General features: G+C 35.7%; 1 protein-coding gene across 1 annotated transcript in view; it reads right to left on the bottom strand.

Annotated features, from left to right (window-relative positions):
• The window catches only part of LOC136833955 (eye-specific diacylglycerol kinase-like), an 850,760-nt gene extending 829,788 nt beyond the window's left edge, over positions 1-20,972 (bottom strand). Inside the window, exons 1-2 of the mRNA XM_067096233.1 lie at positions 20,892-20,972; positions 20,225-20,302 (exon numbers count right to left, since the gene is read on the bottom strand). The gene's annotated coding sequence lies outside the window, so the exon portion shown is untranslated. The remainder of the gene's footprint in view (positions 1-20,224; positions 20,303-20,891) is intronic.
• Positions 20,973-21,435: the final 463 nt, after the last annotated feature.

Raw genomic sequence — 21,435 nt, 5'->3', positions numbered from 1 at the left:
AATCATCACAGTAACAACACAAATAACTTCAAAATGCAAGATAAGAGACTTCACACTCGTACGTATACCTAAAAATGAGGAAAAAAAAAATAATAAAATTTATTAAACTAAGAATTAAGGAATCACATGAAATGAAAAATACAAAGACCAGAAAAACATGAAGTGTATGACGACACACCCACTCGATTTCAAGGATGATAACATTCCACTGTTGACAGTATATACCTAGCAAATACACAGAGACAATTCGGGCCCACACCGATTAGAAACACTTGATGAATGATGTATGCACAGCTGACACGATCCAATCAAACCGTTCGCAGCAGAAACACGGCAAAAAAACCGCAATACTCCAACTAGACAAACACAAAAGGTTTGGACGGATTCACGGCAAAACAAACAAACAAACCAGAAGCTCTTCCACAAAAACAGGCGTGTAATTTCTGCGCCACCGCAGTCGCATTCCAACCAGAAATCCCATTTAGCTCATTACAAATCGCATTTTTCTTTTTCTTTATTCGACGACTTAATGAGAAGGGCTCGAGGGACGTATTGCACAGTGACCCAGTTGCGTTTCCCGTTCCCGTGGCAAATGTTTATGCGTGCTGCAATCAATGTCTTGTGTGGGACATCATCTCTGAAGAACAAGAGGCACAGAGTGAATCTTGTCCTGAACGTTATGCAAGTTTGTGTGTGTGTGTACACCACACACACCTACACCCACATATATATATATATATATATATATATATATATATATATATGTACTAACTGTATATGTGTATATACGTTATATATATGTATATGTATATGTATATATATACAAATATATATGACTATTAATAAAGGTTAAGCACTGCTTACGCATACGGCATCCCCTTGATCATATATTCCTACGGTTCTTGGAAATAAATACAAAAAAGGAGACGCAACAAAATCGGATATCACAATAAAGGCAGGACGACTAGAAAATGACGAGGACGATCAGGGACGAGCATGTGGACGAAGAACGACGAAAGATGAAGGTTCCGAACATCGCCATATCTATAATGCACCCGAAGACCAACCAGGTTGCTGTCAGCAGGACTAGAAAAGGCCAGAACTACACGAACATCCTTCCCAATCCAATAAGAGCCGGCATCCCTCGTGAATTAATGCCATACTTCCGTTACACAAATACAACTTTGCAGCTGAACAAACATTTAGCCGCAAAACCAACACCAGAACAGAATACCAAAGAGCAAAACCGCCCACAGTAGTTTGTTTATGGAGCTTTCCGGTGGCTGGAATTTTGTTCAGTGGGAACCACTTGGATTTGTGTCAGGAATCGCAATGTAGCATTTCCCATGTCTTGCCTGCATCGGTGAAATTACTAACAGCTTACCGTACGTGGAACATATTTTTCCTTTTTGTGTATCATATTTGGAAATCAGCTAAAAAGCGGATTCCTGATCCGTACAAAAGAGGAAGCTATTTCCATGAATATTTTGTTGACAACATTAACAGCACCAATATTCATGTATCTCTTTCTTCATACTGATAACATTCGGAAATTTACATTGAAATATTCGGAAATTTTCAGTGAAATAACTATAGTAAAAAATAATAATACACTTGGAACCGAAGAGAAGAATTTTACCATATAATTGCTGTGCACATAAATACACACTTTTTGTTGTCAATACTTACAAGTATATATACATATATATATATACATATATATATATATATATATACTATATATATATATATATATATATATATATATATATATAATATATATATATATATATATATATATATATATATATATATATATATATATATATATATATATATATATATATAGCGTATGTGTGATTACTGTCGTAATGAATTCCTTTTATACAGATATCTTCACGTATATATTGAAATTGAAAACTAATTTTCACTTAACAGGGCCATTGGTATTCATCGAAGTATTGTTGCTCTCCGTCGATTCCATCACTATATATGCAGAATATGCTGCAGACAGCCTCCGCTGACAATCAAGCACGTGTAAACAACTGCTCAAGACAACACACATTCTCAGGCAACTATGCAATAGATCGGGGACGCTACATAAATGAGGAAGTCTAAATACACAGAGTTAATAGCTCGTTGGCAGTGATGAACCCACTAGAGTGACCTCTCTCTCTCTCTCTCTCTCTCTCTGTATGTGTGTATGTGTGTATGTGGGTATGTGTGTACGATGTGTATGCCGCGCACAGCACCAAAGATTACCCGCTATGGAAGATTAACATGTCACGAAGGGAAGCGGTAAACCACTTGCAAGCAGAACCAAAAATCACATTAATGCAATCATGATAATACTGTTAGGTTACTCTATGAGATCTTACATACCAAAAATACATTACATCATCTCACGACTACTCTTTGTAAATGCACAAGTGAAATAGGTTTCATAACAAATATATCTGACCCTTGAAAACACGGTGGCTCGGCATTTCAGGGAGCGTTACTTCTGCATGGCGATGGTAAAGATTAATATTTCCATAGCAAGGCAATATGCTCTATCAGTAACAGTGGTGCAGGACGACTGAGCGACACTCATACCTGGTGCACGATATCAATCACGTGGGGTCTTCCGTGTTGGGAATCGATGTTCTCTTCCTAATTCATAAGCAAGGCAAGACTTACCTGGTTGGAGACTTCCTGAGGACAGCAGATGAAGAGCTGCGTTTACGTAAGGCAACATCCCTTCTTTAAATGGGATGAGTTTAGACTTTGAAGGAATATTTAATCTTTGTGAGTTGACGTAATACACTTTACACACTTTTACATACATATATGGATATATATACATACATACACACATATATATATATATATATATATATATATATATATATATATATATATATATATATATATATATATTTGCATCAAGATCAGGGCAGGAACACAGAAGCAGATGACACAGTAACATTTAATCCAAACGTTTCATGATTCTTAATCACATCATCAGGAATCTACGACAATAAAATACAAGATATTAATATAAATTAATTAAAAGAGTTATATACAAGACTCTACTTTAAAAACGTAGAGAGCAAGCTAGGAAAATTTATAAAAATAGAACATAAAAGATAAAATTATCAGAACAGACAACACTCTCAAACACAGACGCATTTAAAACAAAATATAAAAACCAGACAACATACTTAAATACAGATGCACATAAAAATCACTGGAGGGTAACCTGCAATCCAGAGGCCAGGACACACTAAGTATAAAACACACACACAAAACTGAAATTTCGAAAAAGGCAGAGAGTTAGAACAAATACAAGGGTGCAACGGTTGTTTGACAATTCAGTGAGGGAACTCGTTGTTTAATAATATATATATATATATATATATATATATATATATATATATATATATATATATAGAAGAGAGAGAGATATTAACTAAGCAAAATGATATTAGGCAAAATCAAAATCATCCGTCACAAAGACATCATCAATAAAATACTTAAGACCGCGTACCAAGTCCGGGGCTCCGGACGTGAATTACAGAACAGCCTAAAATAAGCCCCATGACTGTATGCTATTTAACACCAATAATACAGCAAAATAATGGTTTCGGAACTGGCTGGACACCTGGAAAGCAAAACCTTGACTTAAGAGTTGTTTAAAAATTCGTTAGCGAGAACCAACCAAGAAAACACCAGAAACGATCATCGCGTGAACAACAGACGAGAAAATGAGAACGACAAACTACAAGACAGAAGATAATAAAAAAGAACAAACATAAAAGACGAACGAAAAATACCAGACCTTATTACTCATTTACAGGGATATAAAGTTCAGCTCTGTTCCCTTGTTTTCATTACAAAAATACATCTTAGTTACCAAAACTTTTTAATAAACTTTGTCAGAGCTTACATGAGCATTCGTGCATAATTAAACCAATTTCATGGGTTTAACATCAAGGATTAGGTTTGAATAGCTCTTAACTCATCTCATTTCAAAATATTTAAGCAATGTTATCATATCAATGACTGATTCAGATAGCTGGAATCTTTTGTTCTAATTTCAGGAGTGGAAAATGTCTCCCAAATTACCTGAGGTACTAATGTCTTCCATGATTTCAGGGATACAACCAACGATATTTTACTGGTGTGATCTACTGCACCCATAACAGAGGTATTTTAAGTGCTGTAGTTTTTACAGCACAGACCTGGGATAACGTGAGGTTTTTCCAAGCACAGAGCGTATCCACAGTACCATAAAAAGCGCCCAAAACACACTCACGACTTGGCACACTGGAATTTTAGCTTGACCCTTACAAGTATTTTTCAGTTATGAGGCAGGAGTACCTACTGCTCCCAAGACCGATCAACGCATTGGTCAAGAGGCGATGGTTTTCCAGACTTATGAGTAAATGGACACGTTCAATTATACTTTATGAGAAATAGAAGAGATTTCAATTAACACGATTTTTCCTCATGAGAGAATGCTATTCGCGCTCGTGCATTTTAACACAAGATTATAAAAACTTTAGAAAAACCATTCATTTCTTGCAAGCAAGATCGTACCCATCGACACCCATTCACGCACATTTTCATATCTAAAAATACACGGACTTGGGAAGTAAAAAACCAACCTTTTGATAAGTTTAATTTCTATAACCCAGACGACCGCGCGACGGAACACGAATAAAATCTCGCCACTTACGCAAATCCATTTCAATGAAAAAGCCGGAGAGAAAAGAAAAGGAGCAATAATCAAGTCACGATGCCTCAGCAGGTGAGATAATAGACCAATTATCTCTTAGCTCCAGGCCAAAAGCAAGACGAAGTTTTGCGCAATAACCGCGCTCATTTCCCATCTGTTCTCTTTTATTCCCAGCATTCGGCATAACATGGGTCCATAAACGCTGTCGACACAGCACAGGCGAAAAAGCCTAAAGTTCTTTTTTTATAGTCCCTCGTCCCCATTAAAGGAATCTTATTTTCTCGACAACATTTATTCTTTCCGTCGTCGGCGGATACTGAAGGGTAACGTCTAGTGATAACGTCATTTGAAATTATTCACAAACACCATAACGCGTGCCATATAATGTGCAATAAATAAAACCAGTAACATAAAACCAAAGTGTAACAAAGGTATACAAATAATGTGCAATAATAGAGCATAAAACCAGTGTAACTTCATAAAAGATTCCCAAATGTATACCAAAGGTGATCCAGTGTTTCAGTCACAACCGGACACATTTGGCTTCAATCTCGAATATATTCAAACTGGCTGTTCTGAGTTTACTAGGGTCCATGATACCATTATTAAAATCCAAAGGTTAATGGAAAACAGCGAGTCTTTCGCATTTCGTTCTATTTTCTTATTTAATTAGTGCAGTGACTCGTATATACAAATTCACCACTGAATACCCAAGAGTGGATCTTTACTCAACATCGTGAAAGAACATGAAAGATTTTCTAACTTGTTAGGGATTTCCTCTTTGCTTCACCAATATTAAAAAAAGCTTAAAAATCAACAGCATCAAATACACTGACATTAACAGGTATTCCATTAATCAAAATAAAAAAAAAAACAAATAACTGAAGTCATTACAATATGAAAATAAAACGTACGTTTAAGCAATTTTCAAAACAGGACAAAGTCAAACCCTAAAATTCTACATGTCTGAACTGCACGCAAACGCAGCAAGAGCTGACATGAAACAGCCATTACATTAACAGCTTTTCTAAATGTATTTGCACCTACAGAGAGAGAGAGAGAGAGAGAGAGAGAGAGAGAAGAGAGAGAGAGAGATTATTCAACACTGATTCTTCTTCGTCATTGAAATTAAGCACATATTTCAGCCTTACATGAAAAAATATCAAAAAATATCAAAATTAATCAGAAGTCAAACTTTACACTTAAATAACTCAAAATGTAAACACTTTAATAACTGAAAATGCAAACACTTAAGTAAATGAAAATGTAAACACTTAAATCACTGAAAATTCACTTAAATAACTGAAAACGCAAACGCTGAAATAACTGAAAATGCAAACACTTAAAGTCACAATGCAAAATGCTGAAAATGCAAGAAGCTTGGAGATCGCTGAAAAATGCAAACACTTGAATCACTGAAAATGTAAAAACTTAAATAAGTGAAAATGCAAACACTTACATAACTGGAAAAATAAATAAATGAAATTCTAAAACCACAAACCGTTTGACAGACAGTTGATATGCGAGCATATTGCAATGAGAGACTGAGAGAAGTGTTCAGACATTTCTGAAATTAAAAGGAGGCTGAATAATCTACAGAGGAAACTCAGCTAAAAAATACTAAATAAAATAAGGTAGTAAAGGTTAAATAATCCAGAATTGCGGGGAGAAATGGCATTGTTAGTGAAGCCCGAAAAAACCACCAACTACAAGAAATTAAGAGTAAAGAGAAAAATGAGAATTTAAGGATTCTCAGTTAATCAAAGACGAAAAAATCTCTGCCTTTCCTCTCTCTAAACATTAGGCAACATTTGATTACTGTAATGAGGTGCTCCTAGAAGTCAAGACACGATTATTCACGAAGATTAGGATGCAACTTTCAATTACCAAGTCCAATTCAAAAGACGTCGTCCCTATTATGTCGGTTAATGCCAACAGCCCAAACTTTCTCTCTTGTCAACAGAACGGCCTAGGACGCTGCTTCAAAAGAATTACTTAGCTTCTGTCAAAAATGAGGTCGATATATGAACTGGACCTTATACAACATTGCATTTGCTCCTCATTTTCTCAGCTGTATTTTATAATGAGTTCTTACTATTCGCGTTCCAAATTCGAAGTTTTATATAGGTCTTATTCATGTAATATTAGGTTATTTTAAATAAAAATAACGACACGTCAGAAGTGTTCTTCCGTTACTGTACTGGTCGAATACAATTTGCCTAATCTTTCCAATTAGAATAACTCCTGTCATAGGCTGCTGCATTATGCAATATCAAACGTTCGTCCGCCAAACAACTAAAATCACAACATTAGATCCTGATTTAGATACAAAAAATCTGTAATGGGCTTCCTTCAACCTAACAACTCCTGTGCGAAAAAAAGAATAAGAAATTTTAAAATTAATTTTCCCCAGAGAAAAGCCTTCATACGTGTCCTTCCTAGAGAATCTAAATTAAAATTCATTTCGTCTGGAGAGAGAGAGGGAATCTACAGAGAGGAGTAAAGAGTCAATTTCTACGTCTGAGAGATCAGATGCTGGAGAAAGGTTATCACACAAGTTTTTAGGATACCTTTTTTTAAAATATATCAATTGCTGATATTATTTCCTATTTGAATATCTCATGTATTCAAAGAAAATTAAAAGTTTCATGTGTGTTAATCAGCATCTAGATTACCAAAATTCATCAGAAATAAAAAGTTATTCTGAAGAACCTGAGAACAACTAAAGAAGCGATTATGAATCAAACAAACTGAAAAATTCCTTAATACGAAATATTTGAGAATTTTTCAATTTATTTTACGCTATTTAGCCTTAATTCGCAGTGCTGGCCCTCTATATTATCATGTGCAACCATGCTCTTGGGAGATACGAAAACTTCAGTTTCATTACAAGAACAATATATGTTAACAAAAGTACGTAAATCGGAAGCCTCTTCTCTGAAACAAGAATAAACAAAGGTAAAAAAAAGGTTTACAATAAAAATGTTTTTGCGACATAAACTGACGCTCCCCTTATGATGTACATAGTGCTTCCTGCCAGAGTCGAAAAATCCAACTTATTCCTCTAGTTCAGCGCCAGTAGATGGAACTTGTTCAATGACTTAATTTTCTGAGAACATCATATACGATGTGGAATTGATTCTCTCTCCTTCGGAAAAGAAAAATATTAAAAGTACGCATTCGGTTAATATGGATGTTTAGACTTTTCAACTATGGTATCAAAATAAGCTAAAACTCTACTCGTTACAATTTTTTTTCATATAAATATTTACAACGTTACAACTCACCATTAGTTCAGAAATATAAGCAAATTAAAAATCTTCGTTCGACTGCATAAATCAAGTACCACAATAAGTGCAATGTTCCTGTTTCTATGGGAAAAGCAAGGTATCAATTCAAGCTGAAAGGTTTCCTTCCAATTCCTACCCATCAGTTACAAAAATGTCTCATGTTTTTTTTTTTTTTTTTGTTCTAATAAATTCTACAAAGAACATAATTCCCACATCTAAGATGCTTTCCCTGTTTCTATTAGGAATCTGTACACATAAAAAAATTATCCTTACAATAAACATTGTTCTTACATTTAATGGAATAATTCTTCCTCATTCTCTGCCACTGATACTGCAATATTGTCTGACTTCGGATATCTGTCATCTCTATTTTCATGAACAACTCTTAATTCCACCGTAATCCAAGTTATAAGCAAATATGAGACCCAGGAAGCATTACCTAATGGGGCTTCCCTTATGAATATCTTCCACTCATTCTCCTAGGAGAAATCTGTTACTCAAGCACTACAGGCTACCTTCGCAGAAGCATAATTTCTCTCATTATTTCTGGAACAAAAAATTACTCTTCTACAGAGGAACAATATACTTTCATTCGTTTTCCGATGCTTTAATAAAAACGAAGGTGCAACCTTTTTTTTCAATTCATTCTTGAAAAAGTCGAACACTTATAAGACAAGAGTTGACCAAGAGGATGTCAGATCTGCAATAAAAAAAATCTACTAAAATCATTACGAAATAAACGTACAACTAACCCTAATCCAGTTCTCTAATAATTAAAATAAAAATATTCTTGTAAAATACAAGATTCAATGTACTCTAGATTTTAGAGGAATTTGCCCAGAAACGTTTAATGAAGAAAAAAGAAGAATCTTTCTCTACCTACAGTTCCTAATTAGACGAGGGTCAGCACTTGAAAAAGGTACAGTTTTAGTATCTCGAGAGCCGTACTCTTAAACCGAATCAAGAAAAACACTAATGAGAGAGCTAGAGTACCTACACTTCACACGTCAGATTATTTTTATGTAAAATAACCTATTTATATATCATGAAAAACTATACAAACACTTCGAAAATGTTAAGTCTTGAAAATGGTCTAAGTGTTGTATAAAATTTTTTATTTTCCGTTAGCCATCTAGATTACTCCCTCAACGAAATATTTTTTTGGTACATAATAATAATAATAATAATAATAATAATAATAATAATAATAATAATCATCCACTGAGGTACAGGACACTACGTAGTGTACTGAAAAACTTGAAATGTCCTCTTTAATTAAACTCACGTTTCGCCAAGTCTCTCCTCAGCATGATCATAGACAGAATGACTCACAGGACAGATACCTGTAGTGGGACCCCTGTGAGAAAGTTTCAAGGAAATAGAGAGGACTGTATATAATATAAATCCAATATACATTATTATTATTATTATTAATATTTTATTATTATCTTAATACAAAATTGCTATATCAACGCTTTAGACAAAATCGATCCCAAAACATTCGGGACACTTTTATACAGTTTTCTGTCCAAGTCACATCATGCCAGTTTTAAAAACAACACCTGTACCACCCAGGCTTAGTTGTCTGCGTTACCTCAAATATGCTTAAATTATGAGTAAAAAAGGATTCTTTTGTTTCCTACACTAAACAGAACACAACGCTCTTTCTATGGTATTGCCACTACTATCAACTGACTGTTGGTGCAGGTGTCACATGCGACATCTGGTGTAAACACAGAGGCTCATACCAGGAAACGTGATTTTCGCTCGGAGGAAGAGATAATGCCAGTAGCAAAGACCAAGGGGCAATGTCTCACAAAAGCTCACAGCAAAAAAGGTGAAAAGGGGAATGTCACATTATCTCCTGCGTTACATAATTCGCGTATACAATACTGTACTGGTTACATCCACCCCGCCAAGGGTGGCTCATTTTGTCATTATTATTATTGCAATACTTTTCAGCTTGCCGGAATGATCCTCACGAAATATGTAGAATATTAATTCGCTTGACAAGCTAAAATAAATTTCCTCAAGCAACTGCATACGAATAACCGGACTATCGTCGTCAAAACCGCTGAAATTCATCGTGATCAGTTTTTCTTTAGATCCTCGACAATTCAATACGCAGAAAAATAACCGGCACATTTTCATAGAAGCAATATCCACAGGCCACGTAGCCTCCCGTTCAGCCAGTGCTTATCGCAGGGGTTCTGTTCCCACAATTATCACCTCTACTTTCACATCGTTAAGAAAACCGATCCTTCATGAGTAAAAGTGATTTCCAAAAGAAAAAGATAACAGAGAGTTTCAACGCTTCATACTAAAGGTTTTAAGAAACCGCAACTTCCTATTTTACACTTAACCGACCAAATTACAATAACAAAAACAAACTCTCTAAATTGGTAAACTTTGGCTAATGGAAGCCAATTAACCACTCCTCCCAACGCCAGTAAGGCCGTCGTGCACGGCTCCTCTAAAATGACGGGGAAATGATATGTTAGTAAATAAGATTAGCAAGAAAGATCAAAAAGGTACCACCGCGCTGACTGCCTCCCAAAACGGATGTGACGCCGTCACTGCGGCATTAACTATAACTTTATTGGTGGTCTCATGGAGAGAGAGAGAGAGAGAGAGATTACTGAATCATTTTCCGACTTCTTTCGTGTACATTTAAATATGAATTAAAATTGTGGTCAGATAATGCTCGACGCTCTGCAGAAATTTTTCTTAAAAATGACCATAATTTTGACAATAACCACACGAATCTGCCAAAACTGATAATATAAATAATAAGCAATACATTTCAAATTCTCTTCATGTTACATAACAGCTAACGTTATTTAATTTAAGAAGACAAATTATTCACAAAAACAACACTTTCTGACGATACGGTCTGTTGTTCTCAAGAGGAAAAAGTTTGCTCAACCATCTTGCTCACGCCACACAGACACACATGGCCACAATTAGCGCCATGGGTGTGTAACATTCTCGGGAAAGTAAAAATTTACCATTTGCACCTTCAATAACCAGCTCGGCAAATGGGACCGTGAGTTATTACTGCATACATACATATATATATATATATATATATATATATATATATATATATATATATATATATATATATAATATATATCAACCATATTAAACTTACACATATAGCGTTGCACCTTGAGACAGCGTATGCACAATGCCGAAATGAACCCATAGCCATAGCGATTGCTTCACATACTTCTATTATTGCCGTTTAAAAGTACATCGTTTTGTAATACCTCAATCTCCAATCTCAAGTTTCTCCCATAATGGTGTTATATATATATATATATATATATATATATATATATATTATATATATATAAAATGTATATATAATAAATATATATATATATATATCATATATATATATATATGTGTGTGTTTGTGTGTGTGTGTATGGTTGGATGTATGTATGCAAATGTATATACATACATATAAAATGAATGTCTACATATATAAATATAAATATTTTATATACACATTTATATATATAGTATATTTATACATTCATATATATATATATATATATATATATATATATATATATATATATATATATATATATATATATAATATACATAGAGAATAAGGCGTGCACCGGGCGGCAACTTAGCACACCTAGCCAAATCTCAACTGTTGACAAACCACTGTAGTAGTTTTGCTTATGCAAATAATCTCAGTCAGCCTTTGTGCACGAAACTTGCACCAAAAGCCAACGACGTCCCGCAGCGAACATTTGTTCGTGCTTATCATGCCCAAGGGCAAACGCACCCCTTCGGGAGAAAAAAAAAAATTTTGGCAACAAAACTAACTACTGAGGAGGAGGAGGGGAGGAAGAGGAGGAGGAGGAGGAGGAGGAATATGTATGCAGTTAAAAAAAAAAAAAAGGGGGGGCGCTAACAAAAGAAAATTTTCCGTCGTCCCCTCAGGAATTTCTTTTATCTATTCATAATGGCCAGCTATTATTTTTATAACAGTGTGAAATAATACTATGGTAATTTTATTTTTTAACCTTTCTTAAGGAAATCTTGGTGAATAAGAATAACCTTGGTTCGTCCCTACAGTTTCTATATTACTCTTGAGAAATTTCAGAAATGTCTTCTTCCAGGAACTATAAACGTAACATTTGATATTATTATGCCATGTTGATACTGATGGCTCCACTGCTGTTTCCCTTTGTAGAGGAATTTGCCTTCATTCGAGAAATAAACAAGAACCTTATTCTACTCTCCAAGTGTAAACAGAAAAGGGTTTACATCGAGGATCCGTACAGTGTACATCACATCACGTACAAAACGGTCCAACCATTTTTTATTTCTTTGTGTCAGTTTAACAGATTTGTGCACATATATACTGCACTTATTCACAAGCATTGCATGATATAAATTTATAACAGAAATAAAATTAAATTCAAGAAATCTCGTGAGTTTCAAATCCACAGTTCTTTTTACATACTGTTTCTCCCCTCCAGCCATATTATATATCCCTCGTGATCCAGTGCATGAATAATCTCGGTAATTTAATTTGAACATTTCACGCTTTTCCTTCAATATTAAAGTATATAAAGCGGGATAACGTATCTTAAACAAACAAACTTCTTTCATTCACCTAAATTTTGTACATATTAGACTTTACTTATACGTTAATTGAGTATTTGGGCAAAAATTTAACAAGAAACAGTGCCAGCAATTCGACCCCAGGTATCCCTAAAAATAATAAACACCCACTAAAACTGATTTTTATCACATAATACCATAAAATGTATACTGTTATACTGATAACGATGACAAACAACAACCAACCAATACATATAATATATATACAGTATATACTGTATATATATACATATATACACACACACACACATATATATATATATATATATATATATATATATATATATATATATATATATATATATATATATATATATATATATATATATATATATATATATATATATATATCTATATATACATATACATACATGCATACATACATACATATATATATATATATATATATATATATATATATATATATATATATATATATATATATATATATATTAAAAATATCACTTCTGGTCAGTACCGGTGACCACTTGGCGCTGTCTCTCTTCTCTGTCGCCTAAAAGAAGCGGCAATACTTTTATGAGAACAAAATGTCCCTCAAGCCTCAAGGGCAAAGGAAATCCTTCGCATAATTATTTTATTGAACTGTCCGCACACAGGTCGGCATCAGTATATCTTTAAAAAAAAAAAAAAACATTAATAAGCACAGTCAAGTGCCTTTTTCTAGCCTGACCAGAAGAACCCAAAGAAATAGGAGAAAGGGTTTGGATCGGTGAGACCATAAGCCCCTGTCCACACTGGCAGGCACTGCCCGACAGACAAACACTGTTCCCAACAACCCAGTTCCACTGCTGGCCGGCTGGTATGGAGAGCCAGAGCGATGTGATTGTCTGGTAACACTGAAAACTGTGGAGACAATAGTAAAGAGCTGCCAGTGCCCCACGGGCATGCCCGCTAGCGTGGACAGGCCAATACTCTTCACCGCAAAACCGACGAAGGAACACAATAATTCCTAAATATCACTCTTTCTGGGCAAAGAAAAGCCCACGGCGATCATGCTACTGACTCCACAATTTTGCTGAAAGGTGCATTTCTCTAATACCAGGGATCCGCTCCAGGTACCACACACTATGAGTAATTTAATCGTTTCTCTATCAGTAACCGGTTTCGTCAACAGGTAAGTATACAAATAAATAAGTATGGGATTTACAAGCATATATGATGTTCACAAAAATCTGCCAGACATACAAAATCCAATTAAAATGATTCCTGTTCCAGAATACAAAAAAATTACAGAAAATTAATGAATTTCGTCAATAAAATAAGGCAAAAAAAACGCAAAATTCTGAAAACATTCCGGAAGAAATAGTAAAAGGTTATGCAATAAAAAACCAAGGATATTAGGCTAATCCTTATTTTCCCAGGATGTCTAGGATTTTAAAGGACTTTGCCCGTTCTGCAGAAGATTCCAAAAGAGTAAAAACCAAGGATAATTAACACTTTTTGAGTGTGAAACAACACCGACAAGCATTTTCTCTAAAAAAACCTTCAATCTTTTGACAAAAGTAATTCTAGTCGTTCTCATTTCCTCTCTCTCTCTCTCTCTCTCATTTATCTCTCTCTCTCAAGAGTGTCTATTGGTACTAAGGAGATATACTCGTAATAACAAAAAAAGGAATGTAAGCACTTCGAAAATTGATGAGATATTTACTAAAAACACTACATTTGAGGGTGTATTACACAGAGGAATTATTCGAAAAAAATTATATTTCAAACTATATTCAAGAACAATTACTCTAACTGAAAAGAAAAAACAAGCTAGCACAAGTCAGACTTAAAATCCTTTTTAAGAACCATTTCACGTTTTTCTTTACAGTATTTCTTTTCCATGAACCGAAAGATTAATAATTTGCTCTGAAATGACTACCTTCTTACAAGGTTTGATGAAACGGATAAAATTGGCCGTATTTTTAAAATTTAAGTAATAGAAGACAAGTAAAGACACAATTTAAATTGGTTCTACTGCTATAAATAAAATGCAACAATAACAGAACAAGAGTTTACCTATTTTTTCGTCCTATGACTGCTACAAGAACATTACCTAAATATAGCTGATTCTACAATTATTAAACTGTAAATAATAACGGGGCACAACAAGAAATGAGCCAAAATTATAACGGCAAGAAAAGAAACTAAAACACAAAACCTCCGCGTCGACCAATTCAGCGATGAGCGATAGTTGGCGTTGCTGGAAACATGGAAGATGGGGACCCCTAAAAATACTTTAAAAGCTCAGTTTAAGAGAGAGAGATAATCCACTCCCACACAGTTATGTAGTTCTTCACTGGCCAAGTCGGCTTCTTGCTGTAATTATCAAGTAAATTTTCAATTAATGAACTTTGTAAGGTAGGCGCAACAATACAAAACCATGTTTGGATTAAGGCTTTCTTTTTATACTCTTAGTGCCGCAGTTCCGGTATGCTTCGTTCCCCATCCGGGTTACTACCACAAAAGATCATAAAACTCGTGAGCGGTCTTAAGCGATAAACAAGATCTAGGGCATTTGGCTTTTGAAAGGGATGTTAACTCCCGGGCATTCTGATACTTCTGTCTCCTCTGTGAAAAACAGCAGTCATTTTCATCGACTCGATTCCCAAAGATTCACAAGTAAACAACGGTAATCTAAGAAGATCAAGTAAGATCACATATATGTATGTATATATATATATATATATATATATATATATATATATATATATATATATATATATATATATATATATAAATATATATGTATATATATATATATATATACTCTCTCTATATATATATATATATATATATAGATGAAATTTTATCACATCACCGTGATTCATATACAAACATTAAGGTTCTATAAAATAATATATTTTATATATATTTTACCAAGAAGAAATTTTTAGTTGATAATAAGTTCGTCGTCCCGTGGGGTCAGACCAGCTTGAAGGACGAACTCAGGACTACATAACCACAAGACCAACAAGTATAATATATATATATATATATATATATATATATATATATATATATATATATATATATATATATATATATATATATATATATATATATATATATATATATATATATATATATATATATATATATATACATATTTGCATACACAGATGCAGCAAGAGAAGAGGCGAGGCTGTGCCACTACATATTTATATTTTAACAGTGATATATTAGTCATAAACATTTAAGCTCCAACACAGCTCAACACTTGGTACGCAGCATTCCTCCCAAGCAGACTGAAATCTTTCCTACCCTCTGCTTCCCACGACTCTCATAATCTCTCTGGAAAGACACGCTACCGCTTCCTTCGAAGCAGAGCCAGTTTTACCTGTTTCCATGTCGATTTTTCTCCCTCCAGGACTAATCGTCGTACATGATACCATTTTACCCGATGCATTCCTGTTTATATCTGATTTAATAAAATATCTTATAACGCTAATCATCTCTCCATAACTGGAGAACGGAAGGTGTGTCTATCAGCTATTTCTGTGCAACAGGGATAATCTCGGGTGGGAAAACTCACCACTGGCCCCTACGTAAGTCTGCAGAATGCGTTAATCCATCTCGGTCCGAGATTCTGGACGGTGTTTCGACCTTTGCTTATAATGCCATTTTTGACGACGTGCGTACCCTACTTTACTTTCAATTCACACCTTTTCTAGATTAATTTACGGCTACGGTTTGTGGCGTTCTAGAATTCAACTTACAAGAATAAAACGCCACACACATAAAGTGGTCTTCTTTCTTTAACTAGATTTATAAAATGATTGAGATTTTAAGATATGAACACGAAAGGGCAAATAACACCTAAAGGATACACATTAAGAGAAAAAATATATATGTAAATTTCAAAATCAGAAGCCCATTCATATAAAACTCCAACAGCACTCCTTGAATAGGTTAAAAGAATTTAATCAGATTTTTTAATATTCGAAAGTGCTGGAAGTTCAACAAATCACAATTGTGACGTAGTTTTCAGCTTGTGGAGTCGGGGCGGTCATTCTTTTTTTTTTTTTTTTTTTTTGAATTCAAGAAGTACAATAAGCTACCGGAGAGAAACAGAAATCTACATCCGAATGGACCTAAGTAAAATTCTAGATCAATTTCAAACTGCAACTAAAGTTAACGACAGCAAATGAGAAAATTCGTGTCGATTTCATCTCAGTGGGTGATCTGTTGGAAGACTTCTCTCAGCAATCAGATTAAAAGAATTTGGAGATTTTTACGAACGCCCCTCGAAAACGAAAACTAGAGAAATGTTGGTTGCGACCGCTAACCGCAGTTTTCACCCTAATAAACACTCTCTCGCCATTTCTAAGATGATTCCCTGGTATTTCGCTGATAATACGAAATTCATGTAAAAAGGCGCTGTTCTAAGGACTTTCTGACAAAAGTTACACACACACACATATGTATATGTGCGTGTGTGTGTATGAATACAGTTAACCATATCAATCTCATCCGCACACCCGTACGTCTGACAATGAATCAGTAGTTCCTAGAGAACAAAAATAGCTGCTCACTCCAGCCACCCCATAAATAGCCCCTATGTACAATAGGCGACTTCGGCGTTTCAGCTTCGAACATTATCCGTTGGGATAATCTTCGTCGTAGGCGCGCGCGGACATCTAATCTCCGTATAGTTATAACAGGTTTAGTAGAACTACAATTTGATTGTTGTATCCTTATGTATAATGTGTGACGCTATCGAGAGTTTACTACGATTTCAAAAACGACTTTTTTTTTACATGAAAGCAGCAATGATGGAAATCCGAAGCACATCAAGACAGCAAAATGAATATTTCTTCGATACGGGCGTCAGGAAACAAACGAAGGTCAGCTTGCGCATTCATCTTGGCAATCAACAACGAAACGTCAATACGCGCATCATTCAACATCCAACGTTTGTTCCGTTCACATCTGACTTAGGCACAGCACACACACCATACCCTCTACACCACATTCTCCTTCTTCCCCTGGGACCACTGCACACCCCTTACCAGCATGTCATCATAATCCCCACCAATTCTCCTCCAAAACCCCTCCACCAACAAAGGGAGGGATGCACCCCACCGACTTCGCTCTCCCCATTGCTACCGCCACCACACACCTTTAATAGCACAACACTTCGACATACAGACATACGAACACACACACACACACACATCCGGGAAGCTGTGCCCTCTAGGTAAAAATACTACCACAGCCTTAACAGGTGGATGCTGGGTTCCCCACAACCCCTCTATCCACTGCCACATTATGACCGACTGAATTACTCTCTCATTCCAACACATTTATAGAGCCACTTAGTATTCTCTCTCTCTCTCTCTCTCTCTCTCTCTCTCTCTCCTCACGTATTTCCTTGCCGACATCCTATTCCTTCTTTGCGTGTCTGTCCACCAACCATTCTTACTTACGCCCTCTGAGAAATGAACATACTTCCCCTCAGACGTTATGCAGAGACTCCAAAAGGCACAAGAATCATTTTTGTAATTTATAATCAGACCCTTTTGTTGTCGAAACGATTGCCTAATGGTACTGTTGTTTCACTCATAAGACGCATTGTTTTCTTTTTATAACTATATGTTTTGCAATCATGGAATTTTCCTAGTTCTTGTATTGTTATGCCGTTTTCTTGTTGGTATATTCACTTAAATAGAACTTAAAAAATTTACATACACAATTTTTATATATATATATATATATATATATATATATATATATATATATATATATATATATATATATATATATATATATATATATATATATATATATTACATTTATGGGTATGTATATATTTCTACCTGTTTGTACGCATTTGTGTCTATGAGCGACATTTTCCAATTTAGTTTCACACTCCTTATGTAGAGTTCAGTTCCCGCTCGTTCATTCTTTCTTTCATTCCATTCCAATGATTTTCCTCCTCCCAATCACCTTTTCAGTCCCAGTCATTCCCGAAAATTCCAACAGCATTTTTTGCCTTTTGTCTCCCTACACTTCCAAAAAAGAACCCAAAATCTTTCCATTTTATCCGTCACCATCCCAACCCACTCCATTTTTATCATTTTTTTTTTTTAACCCCATTGTTTCCCTTTTGATGTCACTTCTCTGTTCTCTCCCTCCATATGACATTCTTCGACTTTCTGCACCCTCAGTGTCCTTGGCAGTGACGTCAACAAAGACTGTGTTTGCGCGCTCCCACGAACTTTCTTCATATGTTCCTTTAATAAATTTCCAAAATAAACCAGCTCTTACACACGGCCACCTTATCGAAAACCATCTCACATTGCTGTTGCTTTGTTCTCGGGCCGTCTTTTCTTCTGAATAAACCCCCAACTGCCATTACTTCTTGCTATCTCTGAGCTGTCTCTAGCTTCCTTTACACTTCACATATTCTCTCTCTCTCTCTCTCTCTCTCTCTCTCTCTCTCTCTCTCTCTCTCTCTCTCTCTCTCTCCTGAAACCTTGCCTTTCTGTTTTTATCTCGCTCCCTTCCAAATCTACGCAACCCCTGACTGCAGAGGTCAACCGTGAATACAAATCACTTCTCTGGCGGGCATCTCAAAAGCATCTGACCCAGACGCAGAATACTTATGTAAATCCCTATGCGTCAAAGAAAGAGGAATTTTCCTAAAATTTTCTACTTCTATAGAAAATATTGTCGTCCTGGTTTCTTTCGCTCCATAGCGATTCTATTCAGTATCAAAATAAAAACGGTTCAAGTGATTGACAAAATTATATATGTCAGAATTCACTAAGTGCCAAGGATATTTTCATAAGTTTGCGTAGGTAATAAATACTTAAAAATAAATCCACTGAATGTCTCTTGAATCAATCCATTGAATCTCTTGAACAAATACACCACTTGAATAAATATGCGACATAAATCAAAGGTATATATAAATTTCCTGGCATTTAGTCTTTTACCATTATAACACATTCAGCATCAACAATAGCAATGTAGTGGTTGCTAAACAAATACAAACAGAATACCCTATATATCAACTCTTGAGTTTCACAATTCAAGAAGAATAAAATACACGATTTTTCCACATGGACAATATTTACTGAATAAGGAGCATTAAAAATTGATTATGACAAAATCATGAAAACCTCAGAGACAAGTCATGTCGATTCTCTTTACTATCAAGGAGAATTTAAAGAAATTATAAAATACAGTACAAAAAATCCTAATAACTAGCTGATATATATACTGTGTATACACATATATATATATATATATATATATACATATATATATATATATATATATATATATATATATATTTTTTTACTCAGACTATTAGTAGACTGATATTTATTTACAGCTTGTTTTGAATCTTTTTTCTTAAATTTTCCATTCTTTTTAGAAGCTGAAGATTAATTTTACGTGGAAACCACACATATAAAAAACTACAGATTTGAACGGTGGCTTGTCACTTCGAGGTACATTTCGTATTTTACCTAAATAAAAATAACTGTAGTTTACAGCACACGACAAAATGATGAGACAAAATGATGAGACAAAGGTATGCGAGCACTTACGATGCGGTACAATGTAGTCATGATGGAGGTCATCCCATGTTTACAGCAGAGACTACACCAGCCCTCGCGTTCGTGCCGCTGTTCCACGAGGAAAACACATCAGAGCGCGGAGATAGTGGACAGACCCCCGTGCAGGGCAAGGCCATGAGCAGACAGCACCAGCGGCAGAAGGTAATCGACGAGGAGAGAGATGATGAGGAAAGAGGAGTGGAGAGGAAAGCCGTGAGGAAGGAGAGAGGAGAGGGAAGAGGGAGAAGAGAAGAGAGAAGAGAGAGGGTGTCAGTCGCTTTCACTGTATTTGTTTTGATTCTTTTTTCGTGACACTGTCGCAGCCTCCCTCCTCTCGCGGCGTCTGCATCTTGTTCCGTCTGTTACCCTTCGGCCTGGGTCCTCCACACCTACCTCTTCCCCGTCAATAACCGTGGCCACCGGTTGACACACTTATGCCAATGCCCTGCACCCAATACAACCTGTTCCAAAGGACACTCGGTGGGGGGTCTACCCACAACCCTTTCCGAACGAAACACGAAAACATAACAACAATACAAATGAAAAAAAAAAAAGGCTAGAGGTTCCTTATTGAAAGCGTTTATCGCAAGGCTGAATCAAGCACAGAGAACAATCCTATTTCACATGACGTCAAGAGCACCATGATCAAAATACGGACCTGGGGGCAGTGTCACCACCACACCACCGCTCCACCCAGCACAACGCCACCACCGCTCTATCACCGCGCGTCACAACTGAATGAATCTTCCTCGCTCACCATCGTCTCCACTCTCTCTCTCTCCCTCTCTCTCTCACTTTCGGCAGCGCGCAGGCCCAGTGAGGAACACCACTTCAAAATTTATGAAGACGAGCTTCAATGGACATAATCTGTCCTCTAAAAATAACGCTTAAAGAAGCACGCAAGATGCCTCCACCAAACAGTTCAACGACACATTTGCAGTTACCTATCCCTCGAAGCTAAGAATATGCGACGAAAAGTACGTTTGCGGGTTGAAAGAATGTGGCGCGTGCCTCCTCACCTGTTCGGGCAAAGGTTGCCTGATGTCGCCAGAGAGTGCATCTCTACGCTACGCTCTCTCTCTCTCTCTCTCTCTCTCTCTCTCTCTCTCTCCCTCTCTCTTTATCTTCAGTATCACCTGCAATCACTTCATGCAAGCCATTATTTGGTGCGTCTACAGAGCATACTTTCTCTGTCTTCACAA

This window comes from Macrobrachium rosenbergii, chromosome 52, assembly GCF_040412425.1.
Source record: "Macrobrachium rosenbergii isolate ZJJX-2024 chromosome 52, ASM4041242v1, whole genome shotgun sequence".
NCBI classification, from domain to species: Eukaryota; Metazoa; Arthropoda; class Malacostraca; order Decapoda; family Palaemonidae; genus Macrobrachium; species Macrobrachium rosenbergii.
The sequence above is the reverse complement of the archived record's forward strand: the minus strand, read 5'-3'. Positions and strand labels throughout refer to the sequence as shown.